Below are 12097 nucleotides of genomic sequence, written 5' to 3' on the forward strand. Positions count from 1 at the left end.
TTTTAAAAAAAAATATAAAATGCTAAATTTCCTGTCAGATTTACCAGCTATGCCCCTCATGCTATACAAGCCTTTAAACTGAGAAATAATGCTCAGGAAATTCTGAAACTTGACACATAAGTCCCTTGTACATATATTCTTGAATCTGTGAAATAAAAATCACCTCTCATGTACTAAATTCATGAGAAATCAGATCAAAAAGTCTGAAAATATGCATATGACCTGTTCTGGCCGTATTCCCCATTTGGAACCCTTAAAAGGACCAAAAATATAAAATAAACTGCACAGATGGATAGATGATCCCAGGGCAATCAAGATGGACATGTTTTATTTCAATTAGTTATGAATTTTGAAAATCCAGCCTTTGAAATGATAAATACCAGCAAATACCAGAACCAGTTCTGAATCTGCCCCCTATGTTCAACTCCCTGTTTGATACAGCTAGGTAGCTCCAAAGTTCATGAAATTTTACCAGAATATAGATGATTCTGTCCTGATAATTTTCATATAAAAAATATAAAATTTGGATCAGCAGAACTCTTGGAATTAAATTCTGAATTTAGCTACCAGCATGGTAACAGCAGCTATTTACCAGCAAAGCTTCCCTGTACAAAAATACATGTTTTATATATCTCTGGATCGATTTTAATGAAACTGTTTTACATGCATATAGTTCATGACTCAAGGAAGATTTCCATATAAATAACATGAAATTTGGTGTAGCCAATTGATGGGAATTGATCTCCAAAGTTCAGCTGTTCAGGAAATACTGCTGTCAGAAAATGGACATTTGACCCCTAACAGTTGTATTACCAGTTTGAGACCCCTAAAAGGGATGAAATGTCAAATAAATCACATATTCAAAAACTAGACTTCAAATCAATCATGATGGACACCAAATTTGTGCCATTCGGACTCATATTCATCTCTGAATTGAAATTCAAAGTTAAATCAAAATTAAATACAAAAAAAATACTGCTGCACCAATCTTAAAGTAAATCCAGAGATCCTGCATACACTCAAAGGCCCAAGAACCCAAATCTTGATACTACAGCACAAATCTCAAAGCCCATTTAATTAAATAATCTCTGCCCACATCTCAAAGCCCAATGATTCAAATCCAATGGCTTGCACACATCTCAAAGCCCAGAAACCCAAATCTTAATGCTCAGCACAAATCTTAAAGTCCACATGTGACCAGAAGATGTCTTTTTTGGATATAAACCCCTCTGTTTATAAAAATTAACAGAAAAATATAAATATTTTACAAACAAGTCCCTCGAAATATAAAATATTTACAAATAGATCCTTTCAAGTCCTTTTCGACCATAACTTTCTCATACTAAGTCCAAATCGACTCAAATCAGTTCCAAATGAACCCAAATTCAATCCTCTATAATTCTAAACAATGTTTGAACATATCCATGTCCCAACTATAATCTGAAATGACCAAAATACCCCTCTCTTGACATATTTTTATAAATAAAAATATAAAAAATGATATTTAAATGCTCCTTCCAAATTGAAAACACATAAATAATATTTCTCATGTACATTCTCATATTTTAAATATGAAATCCATATTTTCATGCACATATCATGATAACTGACCAAAAAGAAATCCAAAGTCAAATGAGAACCAACCACATGACCAAAAGTAAATCATACATGAGCCCCTTTTAGCCTCATTATTCGGTTCAACCCAAATAGGCACAAATCCCGGAATGCATGAGGTGTTCAGTCTGACCCGAAAGGTCTTTCTGATGTAATTAACGGCGGGGGCTTGCGCCCGTCGGGAGTTTAAACGTCTCCACAATCGGAAATAATAAAACCTCCGACAACTGATCATGAACGTAGGTTGTCACAAGGGGTGAACCAGAAGGAATGCAGAAAGAAATACCCAGTGGATGCCTTCCCCTGAGTTCGGTGACCTGCTCATGAACCAGAGCACTGGACCCAGCTGGGAGCATTTTCACTCACCCATACATGAAATCCGCACCGTTAGCTAACCTGACGCCGTGCAACTTTCTGCGCCCTACACCTTCATAAACATCTTGGACTATATCATGGATTAGGTCATGCATAGAGTAATGACCCCATTCGTCAACTTGAAAGAAAGAGCTATAAATTAACTCCAAAATATACCGATTACCAATATCCTTCGTATGTTCATTACTATTCTCGGTTTTAGTGAAGCCCTCTACAATCCATAAATTAACCAAATGGTCATGCTCAAATACATACCCTTTAGGAAACAAGTTGCAGAATTCAAAGCATTGCTGCAATGCGGGAGGGAGGTGCTGATAGCTCAAAAACAAGGATCCCGTGGTATCATTTAACAAGCTTTTATTTATCATAGATAACCAAAATTACGGGTCTAGTGTTCTACGCAATTGAGCTGCAACAATCTTTGCTGCTAATGGTGATCGACGCAATTTTGTTGCAATGTTATTTCCTATGGAAATTAACCTTCCCTTCATGTGATTGTCATAAATTTTTGCGTCACCTATTGCATTACTGATAAATAGTGACATGAATTGTTCATCATCAAGTTCCCGCAACAGGATTGGATTCATAGCGCCCAAAGCTTTCGCTGCCATTTCTATCCTAGTAGTAAACTAGTAAGCAATATTTTGCTACCTCTCTTACCAGTTCTTAATGGAACAAATAACTACTCTAGTTCCTATTCCCTAACACCTTTATCACACCAAACATTATCTAATACCAGAAAGTACCTTTCTCCTTTTAATTTCTCCTGAAGTGCAGATTGTAGCCCTTCAAGACTACCAAAATTGGGGCAATCCTCTTTAAAAGTGGACTCCCAAATATTTCTCAAAATGGTGTCAACACTATACTTTTGAGAAACATGACCCGACATGACATGGTCGAATTATAAGTACTTAACTTCTTTCTCATAGTTACAAACATACTGTGCTAAGGTCGTCTTTCCCAACCCACCCATGCCCCATATTCCAATAACAGAGTAACACTTAGCATTACTAGACGATTACGAGATATCCTCTCAAAACAATTTTACAATGTAATCCCAATCTTTTTCACGACCAATAACTGTGGAACCTGGCGCAGAAATGGTTTTCCTATACTATTCATTAGAGCTCTTAGTAAAAGTATTGCCACTACTACTTGGTAGGTTCAGCAGGGGAACAAATTCCATTCCTTCATCAACAATTTTTTCCAAATTCTTAAGTATTTTAATGAGATATTTCTTCTCAGATGAAAATTTTGGGAGCTTGACTATTAATTTCTTAAAACTACATTTAGAAGTAGAAGGGAAGACTAGGGAATTGACCTCCTTTTCAAGGCGCTTATACTAGATTAAACCGAGCACATGCTTAGCCTCATAGAAAGCAGACTTGAGCTTCTGAAGCCACTTCTCGAGCTTCGGCCGTTGGGTGCTCTATTGTGCAGCATCTGCCAAGATGAGTAGCTTTGGGAGGAGTGTGGTCTCGAGCTTGACCAAATTGTCAAGGAGGATTTGCTGTCGAGACTGGAACTGTGGATCTATGCTGAGTGCATCAAAGCATTTGTTCAAGAAACGGCTTAGAACAGGGGAGATCAGGAATCTCGCTATATATGTTCCATTAGCTGCCTAATTTGGCTATGTTTTATGTTTTTAAATAAAAGAATAGTTTTATTCTTTGATCATCTTTTTTTTCTTTTGCAGGATGTGTATTGATGTCTGTGATGTGTATTGATGGCTGTGATGTGTATTATATAGCTAAGAGAAAAGGTTTCTATCCACCTCCTATTATCCACATTTTTTCCACAACACCTTATCCACTCCTGTTTAACTGTTTTTAACCGTTCACGGTCCCTACTCCGATATTGTCTTAGATCTCTTCGCTCATTCCTTCCGTTTTTTGAATTCGATTTCATATCTCTTCTCCCAATCAATTTTCAGATCTCTTTTAACGATCTCTCCATTAGAGATTCCTCCAATTTATGTATTTTTCATTCTTTGTCTCTACTCCACTAAATATTAATCGTTGTTTTGTCCCTTTCCCTTTCTCTCAAACAGGAGAACACAAAAATGAATTCAGTCCGAACTTCTAATTAAAAAAAGGTTTCAATCCAAACTGCCAATTTTTTTTATCGATCTCCTGGAAAAACAGACTAAAAGCAACCCCAAGAAAGAGGGGCAACCGATAATGGAGACGATGTGCTCAGAAGAAATGATAAAGTACATATGGAGGTGTCATACCATTTTAGATTCAATTTATACGAAACTGATATCACCTCAAACCCTTCTCCCCTCTCATGATACCTCTTTTTCGAAATGCGTGTGTTTATTTGTTGTACTTCTCAAACTTATTTGAGTGTCTTTTCTAACCTATGACAAGACAGCCCAAAGGTAAATTTTACTAGTGTAAACAACTTACAATTATTATTTTGACAATCGAGATTTTAGTTTCTAATTTCCAAAGTATCAAATGTACGTAGGAAATAATAATTTTGGTCATGGAATAAGCATGTTCCAATTATACCTTTTTTTAATTCATTTTATTCTTATGCAGTAACGGATCTATCATTGTTTTGAATTTTTATTTGAACTTTTATTTGAATTTGTTGTTTGATTTGATGCAGTAACAGATGTCATAATTATTTCTTTATTTCTGTTGAATTTTGATATGGAGGAGATATGAGAAGACGATCTGAGAGAGGTGATATGGATGAGAGATGAAAGCGATGCGATATGGAGTATTGATCTTGTCATTTTACAATATTCACCCTGTTAATTTTTACATTATTCATCTTGTGATTTTACAGTATTCATCTTGTGGAAATTTGGAGAAAAGAGATGATAAAGAAACGATAGGGAGTATTGATCTTGTCATTTTAACAGTATTCAACCGTTAATTTTACAATATTCATCTTGTGATTTTACAGTATTTATCTTATGGAAATATGGAGGAAAGAGATGATAGAGAGGCGATATAGAGTATTGATCTAGTTATTTTACAGTATTTACCGTTACTTTTACATTATTCATCTTGTGATTTTACTGTATTCATATTGTGGAAATCTGAAAGAAAGAGATGATAGAGAGGCAATATAGAGTATTCATCTTGTCATTTTACAGTATTTACCATGTTAATTTTACAGTATTCATCTTGTGATTTTACAGTATTCATCTTGTGAATAGTTACTAATGTTTAACAATGTGGTTGTAAATATTTGATGTATTGATGATGTGGTTGTGAATATTTGATGTATTGATGATTTATAGTTTGCATCATTTTCATATGCTTATTTTACATTATTGAAATTTTATAGTTTTTACGTTTTATTTTTCCAGTTTAAATTCACAATTTTACAGTATTGAAAATTTTATATTTTTTAAATTGTATTTAATCGTTTTCATCTGCTAATTTTACATTATTGTAAATTTATAGTTTTAACTTTTTATTTTCACAGTTTAGGTTTATAATTTTACAGTATTGAAAATTGACATTTTTAAATTTTATTTAATCTGCTAATTTTACAATTTTGTAATTTTATAGTAAAAACCTTTTGATTTCATAGTTTAACTTGATATTTTTATAATATTGAAAATTGACATTTTTCAACATTTTATTTTATCGTTTTCATCTGTGAATTTTGCATGTCTGTAATTTTATAGTTTGTACATTTTATTTTTATAGTTAAAGTGGCCAATTTTACAGTATTCATTATTTTGATGATTTATTTGTGTGTTCATTAAATCGGGAAAAAAAGAATACAAAAAATAATCAGAAAAATTTAATTTTGCCTTTTTATCACATTTTTTTGTCAAAATAACTGCTAATAACTAACACTAACTGCCAATAACTTCCTATAACTGCAATTTTCGAAAGTACAGTTTGAAAGTACAATTTTTTTGTCCTGTTGTGCAAGTTGCAATCTGTTTTTAACTATCATGTGACCACTTCAAATAGTTGTTGGATGTTTTGTGATTAACTGATATACTTTATGTGATATATTGTATAATTATACAGCATGTAGAGGTAGTTTTACAGTATTCGCGTAAGTCAAATATGTGGACAAATGGTGGACAAAAGTATGTGGACAATTAGACGCTTCCTATTGCTAATTATCATCTCTCGCTATGTGCAGGATGTGTGTTGATGTGTTTTAAATACAAGAATATAGTTTTATATGTTTTTGCTTGTCTCCATTTGTTTCCTCCCTTATCAGATTAATTATATCAGCTACCTTTGATAATTATGTTCCTGAATTATCTAGGCATGAGTAATGTTATCACAAGATCATCTACTAAAATATTCCATTAAGTTTCTTATTACAAATACAATGTTTGAATCTTTTAACTCCTAACGACAATTTACCTAATGTGAGCAGGTGATCGCCTATATATATACAAGGGCTTGCTCAATTTGAAAAAAAAAAAAAATTACATTTTTTATTTCAATGGTTTTAGTGCGCTTCTTACTTAACTGATGTTGTCCGAAGATCTAATGGAGCATATTTAAAAGACAAGTTGTCGAAGATCTGATGTTTTTTTGTTATAAATAATACTTAAAATAAGTCAAATATAGCTCAATTATTTCTTTGGTACCTGTGATGAACAAAATGGGCTGTATGAGTTGACTATGGCTAAAATTTCTTGCCGATTGAATAAGAAAGAGTGTTTAGATAAGACATTACAGATGAGCATGTGAAACTAGTTCATAAATGGAACTTCACATCGGTGTAGCTCCCTGGAAAACAGAGTATAATGAGTAATTCAATTGTGCAAGAAAAGTGTGCTTGTGCAATAAAGTGGAGCAAGAACTGAAGCGAAGTACACCTATTAGTACCGTTATTAACGAAAATAATACATTGTCATAGATAACAATTGAAGTTCGGATCAGTTTGGTTCGGTCCGGTTCGGTTCGGTTGAATAAAATTATTATAACACTAATAAAGTTAGAGTCGAACCAATATAAACCGGTCAGTTAGGTTTATTCGGTTTTGAGAAGTCTAAATCGAACTGATCCATTTAAACCGAAATGATTCAAAATTTCAACCGAACCGGTACGTTTAAACCGAAATGTTTTGGTTCGGTTAAAAACCGAACAAATTGAATCATTTGAATACCACTAGCACTCCTAGATTTTGAATTTCAGTGCAAAAATACAGTTCGGTATTACTTTGCCCCTCCCTGGAAATTGTTTTGCCCTTCTTTGAAATGAAAAAGTTTGTCAAACTAGTTCGAAAGCACTGAGAAATTTTGTTGTTTCCATGAAAACTTGTTGAGACCTGAAGAGGGTATTTAGTGTATATCGCAGAGGAGGTGAATAAGAAGAAGAATCTGACCAGTGGGACATAAGACATATGGTTGATCAGTTGAAATTAATAGTAACATGGGCTGTATTTTGTTTAGTTTTGGGCTGTAATAAAACTAGTTGGGACTGGATCAGAATGTACAAGTCAGATGAAAAGAAATTGGCGTCAATTCCATGACCATGTCCATAAGTGCCATGATAGGGAAATAAAATAAATGAAGAGATTTGAAAGAATTGAATTGGCACAGGTGGTCAATCATGCTGAAATTATATCTGTTAAAATTAATCTCGCTAAATAGTTGCTTTCCGATCCATATTGCACTACTAGAATCTGCACTTTTTCTAAGGGTAAGTTTAGATTTTTCTAAGGGTAGGAGAGGCCGTCAGAAATAAAATTGTGTTTTCTGACGCACTTCTGACACACTTAAAATTTTCAACGGTAGGCCGACATAAATTGTTAGGCATGGAAAAGTCCTGTTGTCTGCCCTTGGAAATGTCTCATGTCTGCCCTCAGAAATACTTTTTGATGAGCCATGACCCGCCAAACAAATAAAATACTATTTTTTATTGATAGCCCTTGGAAATAGTTGACCCCATGCCCTTGGAAATGTTTTGGAAGTTGTAACACATATTATTTCCATGAGCTACCCTTGGAAATGTTTTGGTTATTATATTTATATTAGGCCCACAGAAATACTTGGCTACTATACCCTTGGAAATGTTTCATTGATACAGTGAATATTATTTTATAGCTATACTAACTATTTCCGTGAGGCTACCGTTGAAAATGTTTAGCTCCTGGAGACAGAAGCATTTTCATTTATTGAGATCTCCCTTTTAATGTTGAACATTCAATTAACACAGAATTTAATCCCAAAATGAGAGGCAGTAATTAATAAAACAAAATAATTTATATAACACATCCTAATTAATAAGGAAAACACTTACTTAGATGACGTACTTTTGTGATATCATCACTATTGTTAACAAAATAATTGTAGCATTACTTGACAATAAAGAGTTTTAAAGCAAACAGTATACATCACCAAATTAGTACCAAAAACATAAAATATAGGACATAACCTTAACTCATCTAGATTCCAAAAACCAACTTGGTCAACTATATATATAACATTTGCCTAATCCATCTCCACATCCCTAATTAGAAACCTATTCGTGCCTCACTAATTGTCATGTTTTTTTTTTCTTTTGAGGGAAGTATTTGATTCGCTTCCCTCCATTTTTGTTAGTATTTTCCCATATTCTCTTGCTTCTTCTCAAGCGAACCCAAGCCCGGACATCATCAATATCGTAGAAAGGTCCGTAAGGCTCTTCATCCTCAGAATCAGATTCATCATCCGAGGAAGATAAGACAATGACCGGTGGCGGGGCTACATGTCGCCACTCGATTATCTGAGGGTTTGGATTTATGAGTGGATTGAATCGATTAGGCGGTGGTATAATCTGAAGTGGGGTGGGGGGTCTCGACGGATTGACTCTAATTACCGCACGTTTTTTATTTCCTCGGGTGTTTTGATTTTCCATATCAAGTAATCTCATTTATCCCTGTACCTTAGAAAATAACAGATTTGTAAATAAGGTCAAATAAAACCCTTAAATAAGAGAAATTGTTACACAACACAAGGGGTTGGATAGGCAATTGGGTTTAATCATAGAATACGAAGGGCAGCAATACTGGTCAGTTGCGATTGGGTTGAACGGGCCAGATATTGAGAAGTTGGGATTTTGGTCAAAATACAGGTCAATCACAATACTGGTCAGTTGTTGCAGCTCAAAAATTGCAATGGCATTTACTTAAGTGATAATTAAAGGCACTGCCTAGCTAGAAGGTAGAAAATGAAATTTACACCTAATATTCTGAAAAGGTACCCTTTCCAGTACCAGTGATATGCTAATTTCATCTTTAACCACAACAATTACCGATAGGGCTAAATTACCAATTTTCAAGTAGAGCTTACCAAGGTGGTGATTGACCGCTGCCACCTCACTTCCAAACAGTTCTTGGCAACACAAAGAGCTTGAGCGGGTGAGAGGCACAACACAGAGGGCTTGAGCGCGTGGGAGACACAACACAGAGGACTTGAGGGAGTGACTGAGCGAAAGTGGGGAGGAGAGACAGTGGCTGATCCAAAGTGGCGAGAAGAGACAGTGGATGAGGGGGAAAGAGAGGAGGCGGAGAAAATGGGAGGGAAGTGAAGAAAAGTTAGGGTTTAGCGGGAAGAGATGTGAAAATGAAGGAGTGCGTATCCTCCGAGATATCTCAACTTTTGCGTGACCGACGTGTCCGGTGACTATTTGGAGTGATGTAGGGGGTCACTCTTTTGTGTGCGTTGAGATTCGTGTAGAACGTCTTCAAACAGTTAGGATTTTCCATAACATCACGCAAAGTTTGAGATATCTCAGAGGATACGAATTCAAAATGAAGGCCCACGCAGTTACAATTATTTTATATTATTATTTATATTTTCGTGAGGCTACCATTGGAAATGTTTAGCTCCTGGACACAGAAGCAATTCTATTTATTATCTCCATTTTAATGTTGAACATTCAATTAACATAAGATATAATCCCAAAATAACATGCAGTAAGTAATCAACAAAATAATTTCTATAACACATCCTAATTAATTTGAAGAGAACTTGATTTAGACGGTGATTTAGTAATATCATAACTATTGCTAATATATTTAATTTAGATACAAAACATTAGATCAAACGGTGTACTACATAAGATTTTCCTTTGTGTAAACACCTGTTACAAGCAAAATAAGTGAAAAATGTTAATAAAAGATATTTGACCAATTATGTGAGCATAATTTTGAAGTAAATTGAAATGCAAAAAAACAATACATATGTGTATTCCTTTACCAATTAATATTATTCACCGGAATCATCAAAGTCTTCATCAACTTGCTCTTCCTCACCCTCCTCTTCCTCTATGTTGTCTTCGGTCACTACCTCGAACTCGCCTTCTTGTTGGACCACACCCTCCCAATCAAAGTCTTGTCCAATTGTCGGCTCAATTGGATTTTCTGGTCTTTCCTCTTGATAAAATTCGAGGTTTACACCGTCGCCCTCGGCACGAAACATCGACTTCGGGCTTGCTTTCATTGCCACCCACCAAAGTTTTCTTTCGGCCTTTTGCGATGCATATGTTAGTGTAGTAATCTAGAAGTCAATAATACGATAATTTATCATAAAGCTTTGTTCATGAATTGGATGATTAATATCATTTTGTTGCCTTGAGTATTATTGAATTTATGGATCATTTCGAGTTCATGAATGAAATTGTGAAACTCCATAATATAGATGATATATACTCTTAAAAGGTCACTGACCAAGGTAATTAGCAGGAACACTAATTACCGCGATAAGGTTAGTATGTGGATTAAAAGATGGTTAAGTTTTACAAACCACCTGACACGAGATGTCATTTTAATCACATAGATACATGTTCTAGGAACATGGTATTTGACAGACCCCGAATGAAACATTAAATAGAATTGTGTTCGTGTCATTTATGTTTTCATTCAGTGTCAAGTTCTACAGTATGAGGTATTTATCGTTCCCACTAAGAAATTTGTATGTGTGATTGTTATCTAACGCTGTCCGTAAAAAGCAGTCATAAGGGTAGCTTTTCCATATGTATAGCTTAGCTGAGGAAGTGATAGTTTACCAAGAATACTATTTGTCCCTCGTATCTCTATACGAGCTATAGCATCACTGGGCCCCTTGATAGAGTAAGATTATCTGCTAGCGGTATAATTACAAGAGTAATTATATTTGATAATCTGCTCAAGATCAAGAAAAGATTTAGTTAGCAAGGATGGCACACATCTACCTTGAAACTGATCTGATAGCTATGAGACAGAAGAACAGACACAAGTAAATTGTTTACTGGATCGTGATATTGTACAGTACAGCATCATCTGTGTAATTGGATGGTCATGATGTGTTGCCAGATGCCACCCATGATTATAGAAGTTAAAACAGTTTTAACTCTATTTACCAACATAACACAGATCCTATTGGGTCACACCATATAGGAGTTAATCGGAGAATCTTATTGTGATTGATTATAAATTGGTTATGATCAATAGTAAGATGGTTATAATTAATTATACGTGTTATAATTAAATTATAAATTTTATGTAAAAATAACAAGCAAAAACACTGGTTAATTTATAAACGTATGTGACACGTTGTATAAAAGTTAACCGGTTAATTTATAAATGTGCAGGACACGTTGTACAAATTACCGAAACAACAAACCGCAAGAAAAATATATATATAATTGTTCAGAATAATTATACGAATATTATTTGTGTTTGGGCCGAGGGCATTCGGGTCTTTTCAGATTCGTCCTTATCCGCAGACATGTCATCGATCCTATCCAGATGGCATGTCATCAATCCTATCCACAAGGGCAAAATGGTCATTTCACACCTATGCCACCTTGCATGTGTAGAAGCATGGAGAAGAGTGTGGAAGGGTGTGGAAGGGGTATTTTGGTCATTTCACATATAAAAGGATGAGGTGTCAATGGCATACCTTGTAAATAGGCCGAACTTGGAGGGCATTTTGGTCTTTTGCAACCAATCCTAAACACTATAAATAGGGGTGGAGGGGTAGAGAGAAATTCACCAATTCACTTGTACCGTTTCGTGCAGAATCGAATCGGTATTTTCTCTCTTTCTCGGTTTCTCTCCCAAATAGTGTTTCGGTTGAGAAAAGAAAGTTATACGTAATTGACGTATAATCTTGCGGGTTGTTGTAGATAGTGTTTTACCGAAT

The 12097-nt window shown here is 34.8% G+C and overlaps 1 pseudogene; it reads right to left on the reverse strand.

The window, feature by feature from the left end:
- Positions 1-1976: 1976 nt before the first annotated feature.
- Positions 1977-8843, reverse strand: LOC144548887 (putative disease resistance protein RGA3; annotated as a pseudogene).
- Positions 8844-12097: the final 3254 nt, after the last annotated feature.

This window comes from Carex rostrata, chromosome 34 (assembly GCF_964058835.1).
Source record: "Carex rostrata chromosome 34, lpCarRost1.2, whole genome shotgun sequence".
In the NCBI taxonomy this organism is placed as follows: domain Eukaryota; kingdom Viridiplantae; phylum Streptophyta; class Magnoliopsida; order Poales; family Cyperaceae; genus Carex; species Carex rostrata.